At 43.7% G+C, this 25,410-nt stretch overlaps 1 pseudogene; it reads right to left on the bottom strand.

Annotated features, from left to right (window-relative positions):
- Positions 1 to 471: 471 nt before the first annotated feature.
- LOC126252301 (uncharacterized) overlaps positions 472 to 25,410 on the bottom strand; it is a 44,830-nt pseudogene continuing 19,891 nt past the window's right edge.

Here is a 25,410-nt window from a genome sequence, read left to right as displayed (position 1 = left end):
TCTCTCAGGAGGACATCCAACAATTCTGTCAACCGAGAGCCAGAGGGCCAGAGGTGGACCAATGCGTTACTGACTTTCTTGGATTGTGAAGCTCTTTCTCTGATCGTTCAATTTTCTGAAATTGTAACCATTTGTTCGCCTGTACATGTGTGTCACATCCACCGATTTCCCTCCCATTTAGATAATCCTTCTTGGTGCGTCGTTTTTTCGTATTAAAGTGTATCTGGGGTGGAAACTGTGTTCCAGCTGCGCTCCTCTCCAAGTTACGTGCAGTTTACTGACGACCTGTCTGTTCCTCAGGTAGGTGGATGTGCACTCTTGTGTCTTGGTGGGATTTGGTTTGCACTGGTTCTTACAGTACTGTTCATCTATCTCTTCCAAAGTAGCGTTAAGATATAGTTCCACCTGTTCAAAAGTCTCACTCTGGGAGAGAGGGTGAGATCATCAGCACAGATGAAACTCTGAGCGTCATTAGGTAGAGACGCGGCAGAGAGCCTCGTTAGCAACATAAGTGGCTGGGGAAGGCTGCCCTGCGGCCATCAGCGCCGATAAGAGGGTCGCGGTGCGCGGCCACGCTGGCGTGCATGGCGGCCGCGTGATGGAGTTGCAGACCTGGCTGGCGGAGCCGACCTGCGGCCTGCAGCCCGTGCTCTGCTCCGTCTCGCGGGTCACGGCCAGCGCTCTTATCGCTGGACGAGGCGACAGCCGCTATGGTGCAAGGCAGGCAGGCGGCGGCGACAAGCACCGTCTCGACGTTTCTGCAGACATCTCGGAGAACTCTCTACTTTACCTCAAACACTTCCAGTTACCTACCTACCGAGGCACAGCTCTCCTAATCTAAAGACCCTTCCTCCCCACTACCGTGATAGATTATTGATCGGTCATTCGAGAATAGACCACTGAGAGGCTCTAGAATTCAACAAGTTGTTTGTGTCCTTGAGAAGTACTTGGAAGGAGAGACAGCATTGGTAGTATATTTTTGTTTATTATCGCAAAATCGATTTTCGGTCACTTAGTGACCATCTTCAGTGCTGTAATATATAATTTAAATTAGTAAGCACTGGTGTCAATAAGCTTACGGCGATCACATAGACTCAATCACATAGACTCATAGAGTCTATGTGATCGCCGTAAGCTTATTGACACCAGTGCTTACTAATTTAAGTTATATATTACAGCACTGAAGATGGTCACTAAGTGACCGAAAATCGATTTTGCGATAATAAACAAAAATATACGACCAATGCTGTCTCTCCTTCCAAGTATACCTATTATCTGGTCGTAGTGCACAGGACACTATGGAGTCGCCAATCAATCCTTGAGAAGTGATGCCTAATATTCCAATACCACACCCGAGGTATGTGCAGACGGAACGGGGATTTATTTTCCTTAAAAGCAAAACGAGGATAATGGAATGTAGTCGAATTAAGTCGGATGATGCTGAGGGAATTAGATTAGGAAATGAGACACTTAAAGTAGTAAAGGAGTTTTGCTATTTGGGTAGCAAAATAACTGATGATGGTCGAAGTAGAGAGGATATAAAATGTAGACTGGCAATGGCAAGAAAAGCGTTTCTGAAGAAGAAAAATTTGTTAACATCGAATATAGATTTAAATGTCAGGAAGTCGTTTCTGAAAGTATTTGTATGGAGTGTAGCCATGTATGGAAGTGAAACATGGACGATAAATAGCTCGGACAAGAAGAGAATAGAAGCTTTCGAAATGTGGTGCTACAGAAGAATGCTGAAGATTAGATGGGTAGATCACATAACTAATGAGGAGGTATTGAATAGAATTGGGGAGAAGAGTAGCATGTGGCACAACTTGACTAGAAGAAGGGATCGGTTGGTAGGACATGTTCTGAGGCATCAAGGGATCACCAATTTAGTATTGGAGGGAAGCGTGGAGGGTAAAAATCGTAGAGGGAGACCAAGACATGAATACACTAAGCAGATTCAGAAGGATGTAGGTTGCAGTAGGTACTGGGAGATGAAGAAGCTTGCACAGAATAGAGTAGCATGGAGAGCTGCATCAAACCAGTCTCAGGACTGAAGACCACAACAACAACAAGTTAACTGTGAAAAAATTAAACTGATGTATGTAAAAATTTAAACGCTTTACGACGCTGCTTCTGTTGGGTGGAAAAGGAGGTGAGGCTTCATATACCCGCCCACACACACAACGCCACCCCCCCGTCCAAAAAAACAGACTGCAGTCGAAGCGTTTATATTTTTTACGTATTTACGTACACAAAGGCTGTTCAATAAGCAATGCAACACACTTGTTCTGAGAGCAGGTTAGTTTTATTCAGGATTCCAATACGGCATTTTAATCCCCACTCTTTTGTCTACAAAACCCTATTTTTCAACATGATCTCCGTACAAGGCAATTGTCTTACGCCACCTTACTGGGAAGGCCTGTATGCCTTGATGGTGCCACTCCAGTGGTCGACGTCGGAGCCTTCGTCTTGCTGCATCAATAACTTCCCTAACATCAACGTAATGCTTCCCGTGGAGTACATCCTTCATTGGGACAAAAAGACGGAAATCAGAACTTGCGACATCCGGGCTGTAGGATGGATGAGGAAGAACAGTCCAGTGAAGCTTTGTGAGCCCCTCTCGGGTGCTCAGACTTGCGTGAGGCGTCGCGTTGTCATGGAAGAGGAGAAGTTCGTTTGCATTTTTGTGGCGACAAACACGCTGAAGTCGTTTCTCCGATACACTTCAGAGATGTGTATCTTGAAGTTTTCCCGGCGTATTGATTGGTCCATCATATTTCGGGCTTGCAGCCGGATCACGTTGAAATCTTGGCACGATATTTCGGCTAACAAACATGCAGCCATCTTCAGGTGAGTACGAGACTGAAGATTACTGGTGCGCGTCGTTCTATATATACCGAAAATTGGCGCGGCGGCGCCTGCGCAGTGGAGACGGCTAATACCGCGCCCCCTATCTAATTTGGCGCGCTCTGCAGCAGAAGCGGGCCGCGCAAGCGTAGTGGTGTACCTACATTTGCGCTATCTGTCGTAAAGCGCCATCGCGCAGCTGAGGCGCGGTAGCCGAAAGTAAAATCAATTTTCGTCAGCCGTCGCACTAGATGCAGACCCATGTCTCTGTGAAGCGATTAAAGAAATTACAGGATCCCATGCTTTATCCATCTGAAAGCCGCCGTCTCGATTAATAAGATCTTTTGCCAATCGTATCTCCACGGACTCCTTGATAATGGATTCCCAAAAAGATCTAGTTGTCGCTAAAATTTTTGTTCCACAATAATCCATGGAGTGTCCCGTCGAAATACAATGTTCTGCTATGGCTGATTTGTTGGGCTGTAGTAGACGTGTGTGGCGCTCATGCTCCACGCATCTTTCCCGTACTGTGCGAGTAGTTTGGCCAATGTAGGATTTGCCACATTGACAAGGGATCTTATAAATACCCGCCTTCCTCAGACCCAGATCGTCCTTCACAGAGCCAAGCAAAGCTGATATTTTCGTAGGTGGCCGGAAAATCACTTTAACACAATGATTCTTTAAAATCCTTCCTATTTTAGAGGAGAGGTTACCCACATACGGAAGAAACGCCCTGGACCTGACCACCTCTTTGTCTTCTCCTTCTTGTTTCTCTTTACATTTCTTCTTTGTTACAGCTGTGCGGATTTGGCGTGTGGAATATCCATTCTCCCTGAATACGGATTGCAAATGTTCTAATTCTTTAGGAAGGCTGTCCTTATCAGATACCACATGTGCCCGGTGCACCAGAGTACGCAGCAAACCCATGGTTTGTGCAGGGTGGTGGCAGCTTGTCGCCTGCAAATACAGATCTGTGTGTGTGGGCTTCCGGTAGACGGAGTGCCCCAAAGATCCATCGGTTCTACGATTGACAAGGACATCCAGAAACGGCAGACATCTATCTTTTTCGACCTCCATGGTAAACTGAATATTCTTGTGAATGGAATTCAGATGTTTTAAGAATCCTGCCAGTTTTTCTTCTCCATGGGGCCAAACTACAAACGTGTCATCCACGTAACGCCAGAAGACTTTCGGTTTAAATTCAGTCGACTCGAGTGCCTTCTCCTCAAAGTCTTCCATAAAAAGGTTTGCTACCAGAGGGGACAAAGGACTGCCCATGGCAACACCGTCAACTTGTTCAAAATATTCATTATTGAATAAGAAATAAGTTGAGGACAGGCAATGATGAAATAATGCTGTTATGTCGGCTTTGAACCTTCTGCTAATGAGTACCAGTGAATCCATCAGTGGAACCTTAGTAAATAAAGAGACGACATCAAAACTCACTAATAAGTCAGAATTGTGGAGTTGGAGCGACTTCAGTCTACTAATAAAATCGGCGGAATTACGAATGTGATGTGGACACTTGCCCACATAAGGTCTCAGTAACGAAGACAGATGTTGTGCTAAGTCATAGGTTGGCGCACCGATATTACTAACAATAGGGCGTAATGGTAGTCCCTCTTTATGAATTTTCGGAAGACCATAAAGCCTCGGTGGAACAGAGCTATGCGGTTTCAGTCTTTTAATGACTTCAGGTGGAAGCGTAGAAGAGTTTAACAAAACTGTCGTTTTTCTTTCTACTCTGCTCGTCGGATCCTTGTCGATCTTCCGATATGTGGATTCACCAAGGAGGCTATAAATCTTCTCGTTGTAGATGTTTCGTGGCAAAAGTACCGTCGCATTGCCCTTGTCCGCTCGGAGAACCACAGTGTGGGGATCTTCACGTAGTTTGCGAAGTGCAGCCCTTTCGCTAGAAGAAATGTTGTTCTTCAGAGGAGTCGCTTTCTTAAGTGCACGGCATGTTTCACGCCTGATTTCTTCAGCTGCGTCGCTGGGAAGGGGTCTAACAGCTTCTTCAATAGCAGTTATGAAATCCGCAAAAGGTGGAGTCTTAGGGGTAGGAGCGAAGTTAAGTCCTTTTCCGAGTACAGACAGCGTCGCATTGTCCAAAACTCTATCCGTGAAATTAACCACGGAGCGTCGAAAAGTGCCTTCTTGCGGCGATGCTGTCGATAGACGTGCAAACTTCGATGACTGCCTAGAAGATGACTTGTTGTGAGCCCAATCCGCTTTGGCCCAAGTGACTCCGTCAACCCACTCCCAGGTGAAAGAAGGAAGACTGGATGCTATTTCCAAATGAAGGTGATACAGTTGTCTTGAAATCAGATCCAGTTCACGGCGAGTGAAGCAAATCCTCTCCTTTACTAGAGCCAGGCTAGCCTTCCGAGTTATATTCCTGGCGGCGGCGGTCTTGATGAAATGCGTCACTTTAGCAAACTTAGGGATAAAGCCATTGTCCCGACACTTCAATAAAAAACACAGAGAGCTAAGTAATCTTGCTCGTTTGTTGCGTAACTTATCCAAGCTCTGGACGTGTGCTACCATCTCCTCCCCGTAAAGGTGTCGGATGTGTATCTTGAAGTTTTCCCGGCGTATTGATTGGTCCATCATATTTCGGGCTTGCAGCCGGATCACGTTGAAATCTTGGCACGATATTTCGGCTAACAAACATGCAGCCGTCTTCAGGTGAGTACGAGACTGAAGATTACTGGTGCGCGTCGTTCTATATATACCGAAAATTGGCGCGGCGGCGCCTGCGCAGTGGAGACGGCTAATACCGCGCCCCCTATCTAATTTGGCGCGCTCTGCAGCAGAAGCGGGCCGCGCAAGCGTAGTGGTGTACCTACATTTGCGCTATCTGTCGTAAAGCGCCATCGCGCAGCTGAGGCGCGGTAGCCGAAAGTAAAATCAATTTTCGTCAGCCGTCGCACTAGATGCAGACCCATGTCTCTGTGAAGCGATTAAAGAAATTACAGGATCCCATGCTTTATCCATCTGAAAGCCGCCGTCTCAATTAATAAGATCTTTTGCCAATCGTATCTCCACGGACTCCTTGATAATGGATTCCCAAAAAGATCTAGTTGTCGCTAAAATTTTTGTTCCACAATAATCCATGGAGTGTCCCGTCGAAATACAATGTTCTGCTATGGCTGATTTGTTGGGCTGTAGTAGACGTGTGTGGCGCTCATGCTCCACGCATCTTTCCCGTACTGTGCGAGTAGTTTGGCCAATGTAGGATTTGCCACATTGACAAGGGATCTTATAAATACCCGCCTTCCTCAGACCCAGATCGTCCTTCACAGAGCCAAGCAAAGCCGATATTTTCGTAGGTGGCCGGAAAATCACTTTAACACAATGCTTCTTTAAAATCCTTCCTATTTTAGAGGAGAGGTTACCCACATACGGAAGAAACGCCCTGGACCTGACCACCTCTTTGTCTTCTCCTTCTTGTTTCTCTTTACATTTCTTCTTTGTTACAGCTGTGCGGATTTGGCGTGTGGAATATCCATTCTCCCTGAAGACGGATTGCAAATGTTCTAATTCTTTAGGAAGGCTGTCCTTATCAGATACCACATGTGCCCGGTGCACCAGAGTACGCAGCAAACCCATGGTTTGTGCAGGGTGGTGGCAGCTTGTCGCCTGCAAATACAGATCTGTGTGTGTGGGCTTCCGGTAGACGGAGTGCCCCAAAGATCCATCGGTTCTACGATTGACAAGGACATCCAGAAACGGCAGACATCTATCTTTTTCGACCTCCATGGTAAACTGAATATTCTTGTGAATGGAATTCAGATGTTTTAAGAATCCTGCCAGTTTTTCTTCTCCATGGGGCCAAACTACAAACGTGTCATCCACGTAACGCCAGAAGACTTTCGGTTTAAATTCAGTCGACTCGAGTGCCTTCTCCTCAAAGTCTTCCATAAAAAGGTTTGCTACCAGAGGGGACAAAGGACTGCCCATGGCAACACCGTCAACTTGTTCAAAATATTCATTATTGAATAAGAAATAAGTTGAGGACAGGCAATGATGAAATAATGCTGTTATGTCGGCTTTGAACCTTCTGCTAATGAGTACCAGTGAATCCATCAGTGGAACCTTAGTAAATAAAGAGACGACATCAAAACTCACTAATAAGTCAGAATTGTGGAGTTGGAGCGACTTCAGTCTACTAATAAAATCGGCGGAATTACGAATGTGATGTGGACACTTGCCCACATAAGGTCTCAGTAACGAAGACAGATGTTGTGCTAAGTCATAGGTTGGCGCACCGATATTACTAACAATAGGGCGTAATGGTAGTCCCTCTTTATGAATTTTCGGAAGACCATAAAGCCTCGGTGGAACAGAGCTATGCGGTTTCAGTCTTTTAATGACTTCAGGTGGAAGCGTAGAAGAGTTTAACAAAACTGTCGTTTTTCTTTCTACTCTGCTCGTCGGATCCTTGTCGATCTTCCGATATGTGGATTCACCAAGGAGGCTATAAATCTTCTCGTTGTAGATGTTTCGTGGCAAAAGTACCGTCGCATTGCCCTTGTCCGCTCGGAGAACCACAGTGTGGGGATCTTCACGTAGTTTGCGAAGTGCAGCCCTTTCGCTAGAAGAAATGTTGTTCTTCAGAGGAGTCGCTTTCTTAAGTGCACGGCATGTTTCACGCCTGATTTCTTCAGCTGCGTCGCTGGGAAGGGGTCTAACAGCTTCTTCAATAGCAGTTATGAAATCCGCAAAAGGTGGAGTCTTAGGGGTAGGAGCGAAGTTAAGTCCTTTTCCGAGTACAGACAGCGTCGCATTGTCCAAAACTCTATCCGTGAAATTAACCACGGAGCGTCGAAAAGTGCCTTCTTGCGGCGATGCTGTCGATAGACGTGCAAACTTCGATGACTGCCTAGAAGATGACTTGTTGTGAGCCCAATCCGCTTTGGCCCAAGTGACTCCGTCAACCCACTCCCAGGTGAAAGAAGGAAGACTGGATGCTATTTCCAAATGAAGGTGATACAGTTGTCTTGAAATCAGATCCAGTTCACGGCGAGTGAAGCAAATCCTCTCCTTTACTAGAGCCAGGCTAGCCTTCCGAGTTATATTCCTGGCGGCGGCGGTCTTGATGAAATGCGTCACTTTAGCAAACTTAGGGATAAAGCCATTGTCCCGACACTTCAATAAAAAACACAGAGAGCTAAGTAATCTTGCTCGTTTGTTGCGTAACTTATCCAAGCTCTGGACGTGTGCTACCATCTCCTCCCCGTAAAGGTGTCGGATGTGTATCTTGAAGTTTTCCCGGCGTATTGATTGGTCCATCATATTTCGGGCTTGCAGCCGGATCACGTTGAAATCTTGGCACGATATTTCGGCTAACAAACATGCAGCCGTCTTCAGGTGAGTACGAGACTGAAGATTACTGGTGCGCGTCGTTCTATATATACCGAAAATTGGCGCGGCGGCGCCTGCGCAGTGGAGACGGCTAATACCGCGCCCCCTATCTAATTTGGCGCGCTCTGCAGCAGAAGCGGGCCGCGCAAGCGTAGTGGTGTACCTACATTTGCGCTATCTGTCGTAAAGCGCCATCGCGCAGCTGAGGCGCGGTAGCCGAAAGTAAAATCAATTTTCGTCAGCCGTCGCACTAGATGCAGACCCATGTCTCTGTGAAGCGATTAAAGAAATTACAGGATCCCATGCTTTATCCATCTGAAAGCCGCCGTCTCAATTAATAAGATCTTTTGCCAATCGTATCTCCACGGACTCCTTGATAATGGATTCCCAAAAAGATCTAGTTGTCGCTAAAATTTTTGTTCCACAATAATCCATGGAGTGTCCCGTCGAAATACAATGTTCTGCTATGGCTGATTTGTTGGGCTGTAGTAGACGTGTGTGGCGCTCATGCTCCACGCATCTTTCCCGTACTGTGCGAGTAGTTTGGCCAATGTAGGATTTGCCACATTGACAAGGGATCTTATAAATACCCGCCTTCCTCAGACCCAGATCGTCCTTCACAGAGCCAAGCAAAGCCGATATTTTCGTAGGTGGCCGGAAAATCACTTTAACACAATGCTTCTTTAAAATCCTTCCTATTTTAGAGGAGAGGTTACCCACATACGGAAGAAACGCCCTGGACCTGACCACCTCTTTGTCTTCTCCTTCTTGTTTCTCTTTACATTTCTTCTTTGTTACAGCTGTGCGGATTTGGCGTGTGGAATATCCATTCTCCCTGAAGACGGATTGCAAATGTTCTAATTCTTTAGGAAGGCTGTCCTTATCAGATACCACATGTGCCCGGTGCACCAGAGTACGCAGCAAACCCATGGTTTGTGCAGGGTGGTGGCAGCTTGTCGCCTGCAAATACAGATCTGTGTGTGTGGGCTTCCGGTAGACGGAGTGCCCCAAAGATCCATCGGTTCTACGATTGACAAGGACATCCAGAAACGGCAGACATCTATCTTTTTCGACCTCCATGGTAAACTGAATATTCTTGTGAATGGAATTCAGATGTTTTAAGAATCCTGCCAGTTTTTCTTCTCCATGGGGCCAAACTACAAACGTGTCATCCACGTAACGCCAGAAGACTTTCGGTTTAAATTCAGTCATGCATGTTTGTTAGCCGAAATATCGTGCCAAGATTTCAACGTGATCCGGCTGCAAGCCCGAAATATGATGGACCACTTCAGAGATGATTGTTATGACATCAAATAGAATAAAATTACAATTAAATCAATACCATTAGCTGCTGTCGGGCGTTGATATACATCAACGGGGACAGTTGAAAATGTGTGCCTCGATCGGGAATCGAACCCGAGATCACCTGCTAACATGGCAGACGCTCTATCCATCTGAGCCACTGAGGGCACAGAGGATAGTGCGACTGCAATGACTTATCACCGGCACGCTCCTCGTGAGACCCACATTCTCAACTTATAGTCCACACACTACATTCGTAGTGCCCCTGCCATTATACCCATTACTCGCTGCAGACAATCCACCTAGTCCCGTAAGAGTTCAGGCAATTCGTGTCCATCCGCACTGAAGAAGGTCATCAGCCGGTTAGCCTTAACGATGTAAAGATGGCATATGTTCTTTCGGACAGAAAGGAGATCCCGGGTTCGAGTCCCGGTCGGGGCACACATTTTGAACTGTCCCCGTTGATGTATATCAACGCCCGTCACCAGCTAGTGGAATTGATTTAATTGTATTTTCATTCTAGAGAGCAGCACGGTCACCAAAGGCATCTGTTCTTTCGGACATGTCTGTCCGAAAGAACAGATGGCATCTTCATATGAAACAGAATAACGCATTCATAATCCCAGAAGACTGTCGCCATAACTATACGGTGCAGGGTGCGGCTTTGAACTTTTTCTCCGCAGGAGAGATGATGTGACTTAATTCCATGGACTCCAGTTTTGTTCCCGGTTCGAAGTGGGGTTCAATCGCGGGTGCGCAGACAAAATATGTCACGGTCAGCCTCATAATGTGCAAGCAGTTCCGCACAGGTGGTCCTTCGTTGCTCTTTATGGTCTTCTGTTAGTTGGCGAGGAACGCAGCGGGCACAAACATTTCATAACCCCAACTGGTGGGCGAGTGTGTAAGCAGCACCAACAAAGACGTCCAGTTGAGAAGCGAAATGTTTAATTGTGATCCGTTGATCGCCCCGAGTAAGAGTGTCTGCACGTTCCAACACTGCAAGAGTCACAGCTGTGTGTGAACGGACGTCACGCGGGGGGGGGGGGGGGGGGGGCGGACAGGTTTGCGATGATGACAGACGCCTCGCCCAACGACTCACCTTGCTTTTGTTCACTGTCAGGTCTCTGTGGACAACTGCAAGTGCCTTTAAATATCTGCGACGCTCTGATTTTCCGCCAAAAGAAACTCATTGTCATCTCTCTGCTGGGAAAGCACCTTCATTACAGATGGCATTTTGAAGGCTACATATGGCGCCGCAATCTTCAAGCTTCATGAAAGTATAGGGGCTGAGGCGGGAATATTCCAATATGTCCCACAACAGATACCGCATTTTTTCAACCGAAATTGGCCGAGAAAAAACTGTTGCTTACTTACTGAATGCACCTAGTACAAAAATCCAGATTTCACAGCCAACTTCTGAAGAATAAATGAGTCTGTAAACTAAGAGTCTCGGAAATGGAAAGGAATACCAGAACTTACGAGAAACATGCATCTACATCTACATCCATACTCCGCAAGCCACCTGACGGTGTGTGGCGGAGGGTACCTTGAGTACCTCTATCGGTTTTCCCTTCTATTCCAGTCTCGTATTGTTCGTGGAAAGAAAGATTGTCGGTATGCCTGTGTGTAGGCTCTAATCTCTCTGATTTTATCCTCATGGTCTCTTCGCGAAATATACGTAGGAGGGAGCATTATACTGTTTGACTCTTCGGTGAAAGTATGTTCTCGAAACTTCAACAAAAGCCCGTACCGAGCTACTGAGCGTCTCTCTTGCAGTCTTCCACTGGAGCTATCTATCATCTCCGTAGCGCTTTCGCGATTACTAAATGAGCCTGTAACGAAGCGCGCTGCCCTCCGTTGGATCTTCTCTCTCTCTCTCTCTCCTATCAACCCCATCTGGTAAGGCCCACACCGGTGAGCAGTATTCAAGAAGTGGGCGAACAAGTGTACTGTAAACTACTTCCTTTGTTTTCGGACTGCATTTCCTTAGGATTCTTCCAATGAATCTCAGTCTGGCATCTGCTTTACCGCCGGCCGCGGTGGTCTAGCGGTTCTAGGCGCGCAGTCCGGAACCGCGCGACTGCTACGGTCGCAGGTTCGATCCTGCCTCGGGCATGGATGTGTGTGATGTCCTTAGGTTAGTTAGGTTTAAGTAGTTCTAAGTTCTAGGGGACTGATGACCACAGATGTTAAGTCCCATAGTGCTCAGAACCATTTGAACCATTTTTGAACCATCTGCTTTACCGATGATTAATTTTATATGGTCATTCCATTTTAGATCACTCCTAATGCCTACTCCCAAATAATTTATGGAATTAACTGCTTCCAGTTGCTGACCTGCTATATTGTAGCTAAATGATAAAGGATCTTTCTTTTTATGTATTCGCAGCACATTACACTTGTCTTCATTGAGATTCAATTGCCATTCCGTGCACCATGTGTCAATTCGTTGCAGATCCTCCTGCAGTTCAGTACAATTTTCCATTGTTGCAACCTCTCGATATATTACAGCATCATCCGCAAAAGCCTCAGTGAACTTCCGATGTTATCCACAAGGTCACTTATATATTTTTTGAACAGCAACGGTCCTACGACACTCCCCTGCAGCACACCTGAAATCACTCTTACTTCGGAAGACTTCTCTCCATTGAGAATGACATGCTGCGTTCTGTTATCTAGGAACTCTTCAATCCAATCACACAATTGGTCTCATATTCCATATGCTCTTACTTTGTTCATTAAACGACTGTGGGGAACTGTATCGAACGCCTTGCGGAAGTCAAGAAACACGGCATCTACCTGTGAACCCGTGTCTATGGCCCTCTGAGTCTCGTGGACGAATAGCGCTAGCTGGGTTTCACACGATCGTCTTTTTCGAAACCCATGCTGATTCCTACAGAGTATATTTCTAGTCTCCAGAAAAGTCATTATACTCTAACTTAATACGTGTTCAAAATTCTACAACTGATCGACGTTAGAGATATAGGTGTATAGTTCTGCACATCTTTTCGACGCCCCTTCTTGAAAACGGGGATGAACTGCGCTCTTTTCCAATCTTTTGGAACGCTACGCTCTTCTAGAGACATACGGTACACCGCTGCAAGAAGGAGGGCAAGTTCCTTCGCGTACTCTGCGTAAAATCGAACTGGTATCCCATCAGGTCCGGCGTCCTTTCCTGTTTTGAGCGATTTTAATTGTTTTTTTATCCCTCTGTCATCTATTTCGATATTTACCATTTTGTCGTCTGTGCGACAATGTAGAGAAGGAACTACAGTGCAGTCTTCCTCTGTGAAACAGCTGTGGAAAAAGACATTTAGTATTTCGGCCTTTAGTCTGTCATCCTCTGTTTCAGTACCATTTTGGTCACAGAGTGTCTGGACATTTTGTTTTGATCCACCTACCGCTTTGACATAAGACCAAAATTTATTAGGATTTTCTGCCAAGTCAGTACATAGAACTTTACTTTCGAATTCGTTGAACGCCTCTCTCATAGCCCTCGTCACACTACATTTCGCTTCGTGTAATTTTTGTTTGTCTGCAAGGCTTTGGCCATGTTTATGTTTGCTGTGAAGTTCCCTTTGCTTCTGCAGCAGTTTTCTAACTCGGTTGTTGTATCACGTAGGCTCTTTTCCATCTCTTACGATCTTGCTTGGCACATACTCATCTAATGCATATTGTACGATGGTTTTGAACTTTGTCCACTGATCCCCAACCTTATCTGTACTTGAGATAAAACTTTTGTGTTGAGCCGTCAAGTACTCTGAAATCTGCTTTTTGTCACTTTTGCTAAACAGAAAAATCTTCCTGCCTTTTTTAATATTTGTATTTACGGATGAAATCACCGATGTGTAACCGCTTTATGATCGCTGTAGCACAGAATACTTCTCAGTTTCTTGTCCGAGGGCCCGCCCGTGTGCGTAGGCTTACGACCCGACCAGTAACACTCTAGCCAGGTTAAGGGCGCACGTTCCCAGCCTGAACATATTAACAACCACAAATACGACACGGTTCGTAAGCCTGTAGGTAGGAAAAGAAGGATTGGCTGCCAGAACGTGGGTGGAGACGACTGAAAAAAACGGTATTACACCATCACTGAGACATAGGCTGTAGACCAGTGTCCACAGTCGCAGTGTTACATGAAATTCTGATAACAGCGAGTGCACTCCTCGGTTTTATAGTATGTAAATTATAACATTGTCACAGTTGTACGATTTTGTTACTATTACAGTTCCTAAAATAATTCCATGTCACTTGTGCTTCTCAGATATTCGTTTGCAAGTGTTTCAGGTGCTATATTTCTCTGGATTGCAGTTTCTTGGGTGTTATGCTAAAGAGATGTATTAAGTTAGGAATTGTTAATTACCAGTACTCGATCATCAGGCACATTTTTTTTTCTGATTGATGTCCAACGCGTTTCGGAGCTACAATTCATTTTCAAGAACTGTGCGGATATACTGGGCATTACAACTGCTTCAGTTTTTCACCTAGCAATGACAGGACGGCACAGTTATTAGAGTTAACGAGATGAACTGTATCTCAGGCTGGATTTAGCTGGAGAAATTAGAGAAATAAAGTCTAGTAACACACAGTAAAAAAACGACACACCACGAAGAAATTATCAGAATGGGAAAGAAATCAGTAGATGTGATGTATATGTAAAAAAAATTGATTACGTGCTTGCGAAACCCTCACTTGGCCTGCAATGCCGCCGGATGTCTCCCCAGATGAGAACGTTTGGAACATTATGGGCAGGGACCTCCAACCATCTCGGGATCTTGTCGATCTAACGCACAAGTTGGATAGAATTTGGCACGATATCCCTCAGGACCCAACAACTGTATCACTAAATGCCAAGCCGAATAACTGCTTGCATAGCGGCCACAGTGGACCACCGTGTTATTTCCTTGTTCAATTTGTGAAACCCTTCCTCCTGAATAAATCATCCAATTTTTCTGAAACTGTAATCATTTACTTGTTTGTGCATGTACATGACATCTAGTAATAACCGTACCATTCGAATAGTTCCTCCTCGGTGCATCGGCTCTTTATTGTTCTTTTTTTTTTCTTATTCTCAGCGTGCGTTTGACCACATGACTTTCGTCTTGTGCATTTGTCCTTACATTTTGAAACTATTCATTATGTTTATTGCAGCACTTTAAGATTCGATTTATGCTTCGTGTGATGGAATATTGGATTCACTATTAATTCCACTTAGATAAGTGGCGAAATAACATAACAAATTAAAAAATTACTTACAGGAGTGACGGTGACAGTTAACAGTTTTAGTTACAACTGTTTACACATTCAACAGGAAATTTGAGATGGTTATTTACATACAGAGTGGCTTAATAATTATTGAAATTTACTGCTTCTAACTGAGTATGTAATTTATACCTCTAGCGACTGTAACTTCACATTACTTAAGTAATGCGTAAATGAAACTGCCTGCAAAGCGACAGTGAGTACATCCTGGGGTTTATCTTGGAAGGAAGGGGGGGGGGGGGGAGGGGAATGGAGAGACGGACAGGGGGAGGGAGGGGAACAGAGAAAGAAAGGAAGGGAGAGAGAGAGAGAGAGAGAGAGAGAGAGAGACCGACCAGGTAGATGGAGATAAGGGGTGTATTTATTTTCGAGCAAGAGATAAGGAAACTGTGTTCAATAAACTGTATTTATTGTGAGACTGTTGTGTTAAGAGGCAGTCATTACCAAATACAGAAAATAATCTGTTTTATTCACTATCTGTCTGTTCATTCAGCATGTCAGTGGGTGGGAAAATCTGTTGTCTGTGTATTTCACGTGGCGCTGGAATACTGAGTTTTGTACATGGAGGTTGTCTATCACAGACTGTGATATCTTTATTAATGTCTGGAATGCTGTATTTGGCGTCATAAAGGAGAGTTTCCACTGCATATTTGGGTGCACATTTAACCGAAGAACTGGGATTCGTTCACTATATCATATGGCAAATGATCTGCCTGTACTACCTTTGTAAAAACTGGGACAGTCTGGATCGTAAACAGCTTGTAAACATCTGGTTGTTTATGTTTGTGAAGTTCGCTGCAGATGTGAAGCAGGACATGCTTTATTTTATTAGAATTGTAAGAAGCTCATTATGGTGCCACACCTTTTGAATTGATTGGAAATTTTATAAAAGTTCTGCTAATGAATGGAATATTGAAACATTTTATGGCTTTTGTATCTGTTGGCAACAAATATATTGTTTCCTTCCTATTTTCTTTATTTTTCATGCGACTAAATTGGTGAACAATTGTGGATAGTGAACATCCATTATTAAGTTATTCGTTTGATTATTGCAAATTCCATCAACAAGATCATGTTCTGCTATTTTTTGAGTGATGTAGTAGTAGTAGTAGTAGAGGGCTTTGTTGGACGCACGACAGCAAGGTCTTCAGCGCCGGCTCAGTAACATTTCAGTGATGGGATGGTGGGATGGAAGGAGTTGTTGTAAATACACTCCTGGAAATGGAAAAAAGAACACAATGACACCGGTGTGTCAGACCCACCATACTTACTCCGGACACTGCGAGAGGGCTGTACAAGCAATGATCACACGCACGGCACAGCGGACACACCAGGACCCGCGGTGTTGGCCGTCGAATGGCGCTAGCTGCGCAGCATTTGTGCACCGCCGCCGTCAGTGTCAGCCAGTTTGCCGTGGCATACGGAGCTCCATCGCAGTCTTTAACACTGGTAGCATGCCGCGACAGCGTGGACGTGAACCGTATGTGCAGTTGACGGACTTTGAGCGAGGGCGTATAGTGGGCATGCGGGAGGCCGGGTGGACGTACCGCCGAATTGCTCAACACGTGGGGCGTGAGGTCTCCACAGTACATCGATGTTGTCGCCAGTGGTCGGCGGAAGGTGCACGTGCCCGTCGACCTGGGACCGGACCGCAGCGACGCACGGATGCACGCCAAGACCGTAGGATCCTACGCAGTGCCGTAGGGGACCGCACCGCCACTTCCCAGCAAATTAGGGACACTGTTGCTCCTGGGGTATCGGCGAGGACCATTCGCAACCGTCTCCATGAAGCTGGGCTACGGTCCCGCACACCGTTAGGCCGTCTTCCGCTCACGCCCCAACATCGTGCAGCCCGCCTCCAGTGGTGTCGCGACAGGCGTGAATGGAGGGACGAATGGAGACGTGTCGTCTTCAGCGATGAGAGTCGCTTCTGCCTTGGTGCCAATGATGGTCGTATGCGTGTTTGGCGCCGTGCAGGTGAGCGCCACAATCAGGACTGCATACGACCGAGGCACACAGGGCCAACACCCGGTATCATGGTGTGGGGAGCGATCTCCTACACTGGCCGTACACCACTGGTGATCGTCGAGGGGACACTGAATAGTGCACGGTACATCCAAACCGTCATCGAACCCATCGTTCTACCATTCCTAGACCGGCAAGGGAACTTGCTGTTCCAACAGGACAATGCACGTCCGCATGTATCCCGTGCCACCCAACGTGCTCTAGAAGGTGTAAGTCAACTACCCTGGCCAGCAAGATCTCCGGATCTGTCCCCCATTGAGCATGTTTGGGACTGGATGAAGCGTCGTCTCACGCGGTCTGCACGTCCAGCACGAACGCTGGTCCAACTGAGGCGCCAGGTGGAAATGGCATGGCAAGCCGTTCCACAGGACTACATCCAGCATCTCTACGATCGTCTCCATGGGAGAACAGCAGCCTGCATTGCTGCGAAAGGTGGATATACACTGTACTAGTGCCGACATTGTGCATGCTCTGTTGCCTGTGTCTATGTGCCTGTGGTTCTGTCAGTGTGATCATGTGATGTATCTGACCCCAGGAATGTGTCAATAAAGTTTCCCCTTCCTGGGACAATGAATTCACGGTGTTCTTATTTCAATTTCCAGGAGTGTAGTTCTATTTATAGCTATTTTTTCTGTATGTCGTGAAGACGTACCTGTTGTTTTTTGTGCAAACAACTAGGTCTAAGAAATTTTATGTCTTTTCGAACTCATGTTCGATATGAATTTCATGTCGGGATGGAACTGACTGAAAGGACTATAAAACTTTTTCACAACAGTTCCCTGCAAAGTTTGATAGTGTCATCAGCGTATCCGTAATAGTAAATTGTTTTACTAATTAGTGCATGATTAGAACGAAGAATATGGTTATCTAAATGATCAATATAAATGTCAGCTAACCAGGCGAGAAAGGCATGATCCTATGGCTAACCCATCACATGTTTCATAAAATTTGTTGTTAAACTGAACGAAATTACACTACTGGCCATAAAGTTGCTACACCACGAAGATGACGTGCTATAGACGCGAAATTTAACCGACAGGAAGAAATGCTCCGGCCGAAGTGGCCGTGCGGTTAAAGGCGCTGCAGTCTGGAACCGCAAGACCGCTACGGTCGCAGGTTCGAATCCTGCCTCGGGCATGGATGTTTGTGATGTCCTTCGGTTAGTTAGGTTTAACTAGTTCTAAGTTCTAGGGGACTAATGACCTCAGCAGTTGAGTCCCATAGTGCTCAGAGCCATTTGAACCATTTTTGAAGAAGATGCTGAGATATGCAAACGATTACCTTTTCAGAGCATTCACACAAGGTTGGCGCCGGTGGCGACACCTACGACGTGCTGCCATGAGGAAAGTTTCCAACCGATTTCTCATACACAAACAGCAGTTGACCGGCGTTGCCTGGCGAAACGATGTTGTGGTGCCTTGTGTAAGAAGGAGAAATGCGTATCATCACGTTTCCGACTTTGATAATGGTCGGATTGTAACCTATCGCGATTGCGGTTTATCGTATCGCGACATTGCTGCTCGCGTTGGTCGAGATCCAATGACTGTTAGCAGAATATGGAATCGGTGGGTTCAGGAGGGTAATACGGAACGCCGTGCTGGATCCCAACGGCCTCGTATCACTAGCAGGCGAGATGAAGGCATCTTATCCGCATGGCTGTAACGGATCGTCCAGACACGTCTCGATCCCTGAGTCAACAGATGGGGACGTTTTCAAGACAACAACCATCTGCACGAACTGTTCGACGACATTTGCAGCAGCATGGACAATCAGCTCGGAGACCGTGGCTGCGGTTACCCTTGACGCTACATCACAGACAGGAGCGCCTGCGATGGTGTACTCAACGAAGAACCTGGGTGCACGAATGGCAAAACGTCATTTATTCGGATGAATCCAGGTTCTGTTTACAGCATCGTGATGGTCGCAACCGTGTTTGGTGACATCGCGGTGAACGCACATTGGAAGCGTGTATTCGTCTTAGCCATACTGATGTATCACCCAGCGTGATGGTATGGGGTGCCATTGGTTACACGTCTCGGTCACATCTTGTTCGCATTGACGTTACATTTCGGGTGTGTTACGACCCGTGGCTCCACCCTTAATTCGATCCCTGCGAAACCCTATATTTCAGCAGGATAATGCACGACCGCATGTTGCAGATCCTGTAAGGGCCTTTCTTGATACAGAAAATGTTCGACTGCTGCCCTGGCCAGCACATTCTCCAGATCTCTCACCAATTTATAACGTCTGGTCAATGGTGGCCGAGCAACTGGCTCGTCACAATACGCCAGTCACTACTCTTGATGAACTGTGATATTGTGTTGAAGCTGCATGGGCAGCTGTACCTGTACACGCCATCCAAGCTCTGTTTGACTCAATGCCCAGGCGTATCAAGGCCGTTATTACGGCCAGAGATGGTTGTTCTGGGTACTGATTTCTCAGGATCTAAGCACGCAAAATGCGTGAAAATGTAATGACATGTCAGTTCTAGTATAATATATTTGTCCAATGAATACCCGTTTATCATCTGCATTTCTTGTTGGTGTAGCAATTTTAATGGCCAGTAGTGTACATAGCATGAGTTACGAGCCGTTCTATATAAATGCTCTGTTTTTGCGAATTGATTAACTATGATATCGTGTTGAAGCTGCATGGGCAGAAGTACCTGTACACGCCATCCAAGCTCTGTTTGACTTGTAAGTAGGCTGTTTAGGTTTTTATGTTGGTAACGCCACGTAGCGCTCTATACGAAAATCACTGACTGTGCTGTGTGAAGTCTGTGGCTGGTTGGCATTGTTGGAATTGTCGCTATTGTAGTGTTGGGCAGTTGGATGTGAACAGCGCGTAGTGTTGCCAGTGTTGCCAATTTAGCGACTTTGTCGCTAGAAATGGCGACTTTTGCCTTCGTCTTAGCGACAAAAAAAACTTTTTAGTGATAAAAATTATTTAGCGACTTATCTGGCGACTTTTGGAGTACTGACGACTTTTGAAGTACAAATCAAAACTATTTTGGGCCAGTATTTTCATTAACAAAACTAAGATTTTAACTATAGGAAGGGTGCTACATTGACTTTGTTCTAGATTTACTAAATTAAATTAAGTTCTTAGCAGATCATGTAGCATTGTTCAGCATTTAGTAATCTTGAACGTGGGAATTGCCTACAGACTAAGAAAACCTTGACTATAGAACAATTCATTCTTCATTACCCACTAGCCTGTTATCGTCGATAGCGTATCGATCTATAATTCTTCAACTTTTGAACTCCCTTTATTTTTCGAATTGACAAAAAACATACGTAATATTAAGTATAATAAAATACATTTCTGTCCAGCAACCTCTAATTTTTCGAAATGTTAATTCGCAGTCAAATTATTACCACATACACAATGGTAACGCAAGAACAATTTCGTTGGGGGTATCTCAGGCGTTATTACGGTTTAAACAATGAACAATAGGACTGATATCGAGTTACCGAGCGAGTAGATTGTTTCATGACCTCTAGTTCACCTGGGTTTTAATGTATTTTCAGTGATTATAAATTGGTGAAACTTATATTGTGGTGGCTTACATAATGGGTTTACCGCAGAAGAAGAAGCAGTACGCTCAAAAATATCGGGATGCGTGGAAGGCTGAACCTGAATTCAATGGGTGGCTGAAACCAGTCGTTGGAGACTTATCCAAGGCAAGATGTCAAGTATGTGCAACAGAGTTTTATGCTAAATTGTGTGATATTAGAAAGAATTCGAAAACTATTAAGCATAAACAAAAAATTGATTTAAAAAAACACAAACCACCTAAACTGTGAAAATTGTCCCGAAAACTACAGTTAGAATAGCAAGCAGAGCGGAAGGCGCCCTTTCCTTATTTATTGCTGAACATTGTTCTATTTTAGCTGTAGATCATTAAGGAATACTGTGCAAGAAGGTGTTTTCTGGTGATGAGGGCGCTAAAACATGCCATTACATCGTACAAAGTGCCCTAACATTATAACTGAAGTTTTGGCTCCATATTTTACACAATCATTGGTTGAATATATAGGTAACCAAAAATACAGTGTACTAATAGATGAATCCACAGATGTATCAATATCTAAAATGCTAGGTATCGTTATACGGTACTATAGTGTTAACAACCAAACCATTAGATAAGCATTTATCAAACTCGCTGTAGTAGAAACTGCAGATGCAAGAAATCTGACTGCTGTTCTTCTGAATTCTTTGAATGATCTCAAACTTCCAATCGCTAATATGGTAGGAATTGACACAGATAATGCTTCTGAAATGGTTGGACTAAACAATGGGCTTTTCGAACAACTCAAGAGAGAATATGGTTTGAAGCATTTGGTATTGATCCGTTGCATTTGTCACTCTCTTCAGCTTGCAATTTCGCACGCCTCAGTGAATACCATACCTAGAAACGTAGAGTTTCTTGTACGGAAAACCTACAATTCGATCTCCATTTCACCCAAAAGACAAGAGGAATATAAAAAGGTTTATGAGACAATAAATTGTGGAAAACAGCCACTAAAAACTTTGAAGGTCTGTGCAACACGTTGGCTTTCAATTGAACCAGCAATACGAAGAATTCTGGATCAGTGGGAAGAACTAAAGCTACATTTTTCACTTGCCATGGTTCAAGACAATTGTTACCCTGCTGATCTTTTGTACAAGATGTATTGTGACGACTCAAATCATCTTCACATGTTTTACCTTAAACATGATTTAAAAGACGTACAAATAGCAATAAAAGCTTATGAAGGAGAAGACAATGCAATGACCCCACTAAATTACTAGATACACTTATATTTCTCATGCAGTCACTCGAACAAAACATTGTTTTTCCAACTGTTGCTTTGTTGACAACACCAGTTCCAAGCGAATGTATGTACGCAAATCCGAACATTGGTTTTATGTTTGAACAGAAATTGTCTGAGTCAAATTTGTCTGAAGAAAATAAAGTTTATTTGAAGAAGAGATGAATTCAATTTTGTCTGAAACTCATAAAAGAAATTCAACAAAGACTGCCAAGTAACGTTACGATACTGAAAAAAATGTCGATGTTGAATGTTGAAGAAACACTAAAAGTGAATAAAAATAGTGCTGTAGCGGATGTAGTCAAAGAATTGGGTTTTAGTGGCGATTTCATAGACGGTATGCTGCAAGAATGGCATAATATCAACTTCATTGGGTGGATTAACACTATTAACACTGTTCGATTTTGGAGTGAGGTTTTGCTGTATAAAAATGCCGCAGGGGAGAATCCTTTTTCTTTGATTTCACAGCTAGCAATGACTGTTCTATGCCTACCGCATTCAAATGCAGAAGTGGAAAGAATATTCAGTTCTATGAACATTATAAAAACTAAACAACGTAACAGATTATCGTTAAAGACAATTAATGCTTTGATCATATTGAGAGACCAGCTGAAGAAACAAAATAATATAAGTTATAATATAATAATAATAAAACATACCGTCAGACATATTGGAGCTTTTTGGAACGAACAAAAGTTACTCTTTTGCGACAAAACCAGTCGAACTGCAACATCACCTTTTGAGCGACTTCAGCCCTCTACATCAACTACAGTTCTGTCAGAGCATGAAACAGAAGAGTTATTCGATCTTCTGAGTGACGACGATGAATAGCTCACATACCGGTATGTATATATTTTGTAACCTAATTTGAGTTCTTGCTTTCTTTTGTTACAAATATAGTTGTATATTTCTAGAATATTTGACTACTGTGATTGAAACAAAAATTTATGTGCTGCGTCAATTGTGATAACATGTTTAATTAAACGTTAGCGTATTTTATTTGTATGTTGTTGCAAGCGATGCGTCATTTAATTAAGACAATATAGCAATTACGTATGAGACAATTTTTATTAATATTTTATTACCCCCCACTGGCTTATTGCACCATTCACAGCACGAAATTTTCAGTACACCCCTAGTAAAATTAGTTTTAGCGACTTTATAGCGACTTTTGATATTGAATCTAGCGACTCGGGTTTTTTAGAGTTGGCAACACTGAGGTTGCGCAGTTGGAGGTGAGCCGTCAGCAATGGTGGATGTGGGGAGTGAGATGGCGGAGTTTTGAGAGTGGATGATCTGGACGTGTGTCCATCAGAGAGAGTAAATTTATAAGACTGGATGTCATGAACTGATATATATATATATATATATATATATATATATATATATATATATATATATATATATATATATATATATATTATGACTTTTGAACACTATTAAGGTAAATACATTGTTTGTTCTCTATCAAAATCTTTCATTTGCTAACTATGCCTATCAGTAGTTAGTGCCTTCAGTAGTTAGAATCTTTTATTTAGCTGGCAGTATTGGCGCTCGCTGTATTGCGTTAGTTCAAATAACGAAGATTTTTGTGAGGTAAGTGATTCATGAAAGGTATAGATTATTGTCAGTCAGGGCCATTCTTTTGTAGGGATTATTGAAAGTCAGATTGCGTTGCGCTAAAAATATTGTGTGTCATCTTACTGATGATCAGAATAAGTAAAGAGAGAAATGTCTGAGCACGTTCAGTTTTGCTCAGCTGTTTGAAAATCAAATAACGTAAGGGGTTTACCAGCACAGTAATTCATTAATTTTTCTAAGGGGACGTTTCAGACTCAATGCCCAGGCGTATCAAGGCCGTTATTACGGTCAGAGGTGGTTGTTTTGGGTACTGATTTCTCAGGATCTATGCACCCAAATTGCGTGAAAACGTAATGACATGTCAGTTCTAGTATAATATCTTTGTCCAATGAATACCCGTTTATCATCTGCATTTCTTCTTGGTGTAGCAATTTTAATAGCCAGTAGTATGTTTCAACACAAGTTCAATTAGGTCCATAAGCTCTTTAATTTCGGTTGCTGCAATTGGGTTAAATTTATTTAAATTTTTCTTAATGATGTCTAATGTTGGCTGTATAGGGACGCTGCCACACAGATTATTCATGTGTTATAGAAAAAAGAAGACTATACTGAAAGACGCATTTATAAAAAAAAAACTTCGGATAAGGCATAATGATTATTTGTGTTAACATAATTATAAAAATTACAGATCTAGTCCCACATAACTTATTGGACGTCATATTGACAGCGAATGGAAGGAATTATCAAACCACGCAGAATATATTAAGGACAGCAAAGATCATGACAAATATGAAAAAGATAATCAGTTCATTAGTAAGCAGCGATGTGAGGCTACAATAAGCTAAAGACTCGATTCCTTTACCGAATAATTTCATTAAAAGCACATGAGAAATACTGTATAGTAAATTAAGCGCACTAATCTAAAAAACTTTGTTTTTTAATGTTCACGAGGAATAGTTTAGGAGGTGGTAGTTTAGACTAATTCTAGTAAGAAGTCCATACAGCAGGCGTCCAGTGTTCATTGGTTACAGACACGTAGCTCTTAGAATCTAACCCAAAAATTACTCACAAAAGGTGTTATACAAAGTCTTTATTTTCATAAATTTTGCCTCTGACTACGTTCTACTAACTGAATATGTCTTCTGTTTCATCCATACTCTGTCCATTTTCAAGTTCAGGTGAAGTATGACTGCTAGTCACTGCACCAGTCTCACTCAGGTTAGAGAAAACACGAATAAACACTCCTGAATAGGGTACTCCACAGTTAGGAAATAATCTACAGTATTTTGTACAAGTAGCAGCAGTATTTCCAAACTTATCTCTGTAACCAAGCTATATCTCGGGACCAATAATAACTGGACACATGTTATGGGGAATTTTTTTATTTAAATTACTCTACATGGCCATCTCCTAAAATATTTAATATTTCTGCTGTATATTGTAACAGCTGTTTTGCAGCATCGCTGGCTGTCTACCGCAAACAGTTTCCCCTTGTGTCTTTACCTGTACAAATATCTGTGGCACGGACGGCCAAGAATACAATAAACGAGCAATGCTCTTGCTCATGCGCCATAGCTCTCTCGGTTGGCTGTCCATTTCCACCACCGCCGCGCCATGCTCTCTGAACGTGAGGAATGGTAAGAGGGGGGAAAAGGCGAAAGTGTCACATTTCAATAGCAACATATGTTGACCGAAATATTTTATCACGTTTCCAACTTCATATGGAAATTCTTCCCGAAAGCCTCCTGGACAGTTTTAACGCCAAAGAATTTGTCTTTTAACTGGGGATTACACTGCGAATCAGCCTGCTCCATCTGCACATGCAAAGGTGTGCTTTCAGCTGAAGCTGCAGTCGGTCTCGCATCTGCTCGAAAACAGGCGTGAGATTGGTAGTGTCGTCCAAACGTTTAGAAAGCTGTCATTGTAATTCTTTCAAGGCCATAATGAATTCATCAGACCTCGTATTTTCTTTAAAGCCAGTTAGTTTTGGGAAGCGGACGGTGGTTTAGTCCGAATTTGTCCCTTCCGCAGCTTATATCTTTTTTCAAAATCGACATAATTATTTCTCGTCTGCAAACAGAAGAGAATATAATATTCTCATTTTCTACTCTCAGACCTATACTTCATTTCCTCCTCCAGTTTTAAGGGCATTACCAATATACTTCTATATTTTGAACAACGTAGGGGAGATGCAACAAATTTGTCTCAAAAAATG

Source organism: Schistocerca nitens, chromosome 4 (genome assembly GCF_023898315.1).
Source record: "Schistocerca nitens isolate TAMUIC-IGC-003100 chromosome 4, iqSchNite1.1, whole genome shotgun sequence".
Lineage (NCBI taxonomy): Eukaryota > Metazoa > Arthropoda > Insecta > Orthoptera > Acrididae > Schistocerca > Schistocerca nitens.
Note: the sequence above shows the minus strand (reverse complement) of the source record. Positions and strands in the feature narration are given on the sequence as shown.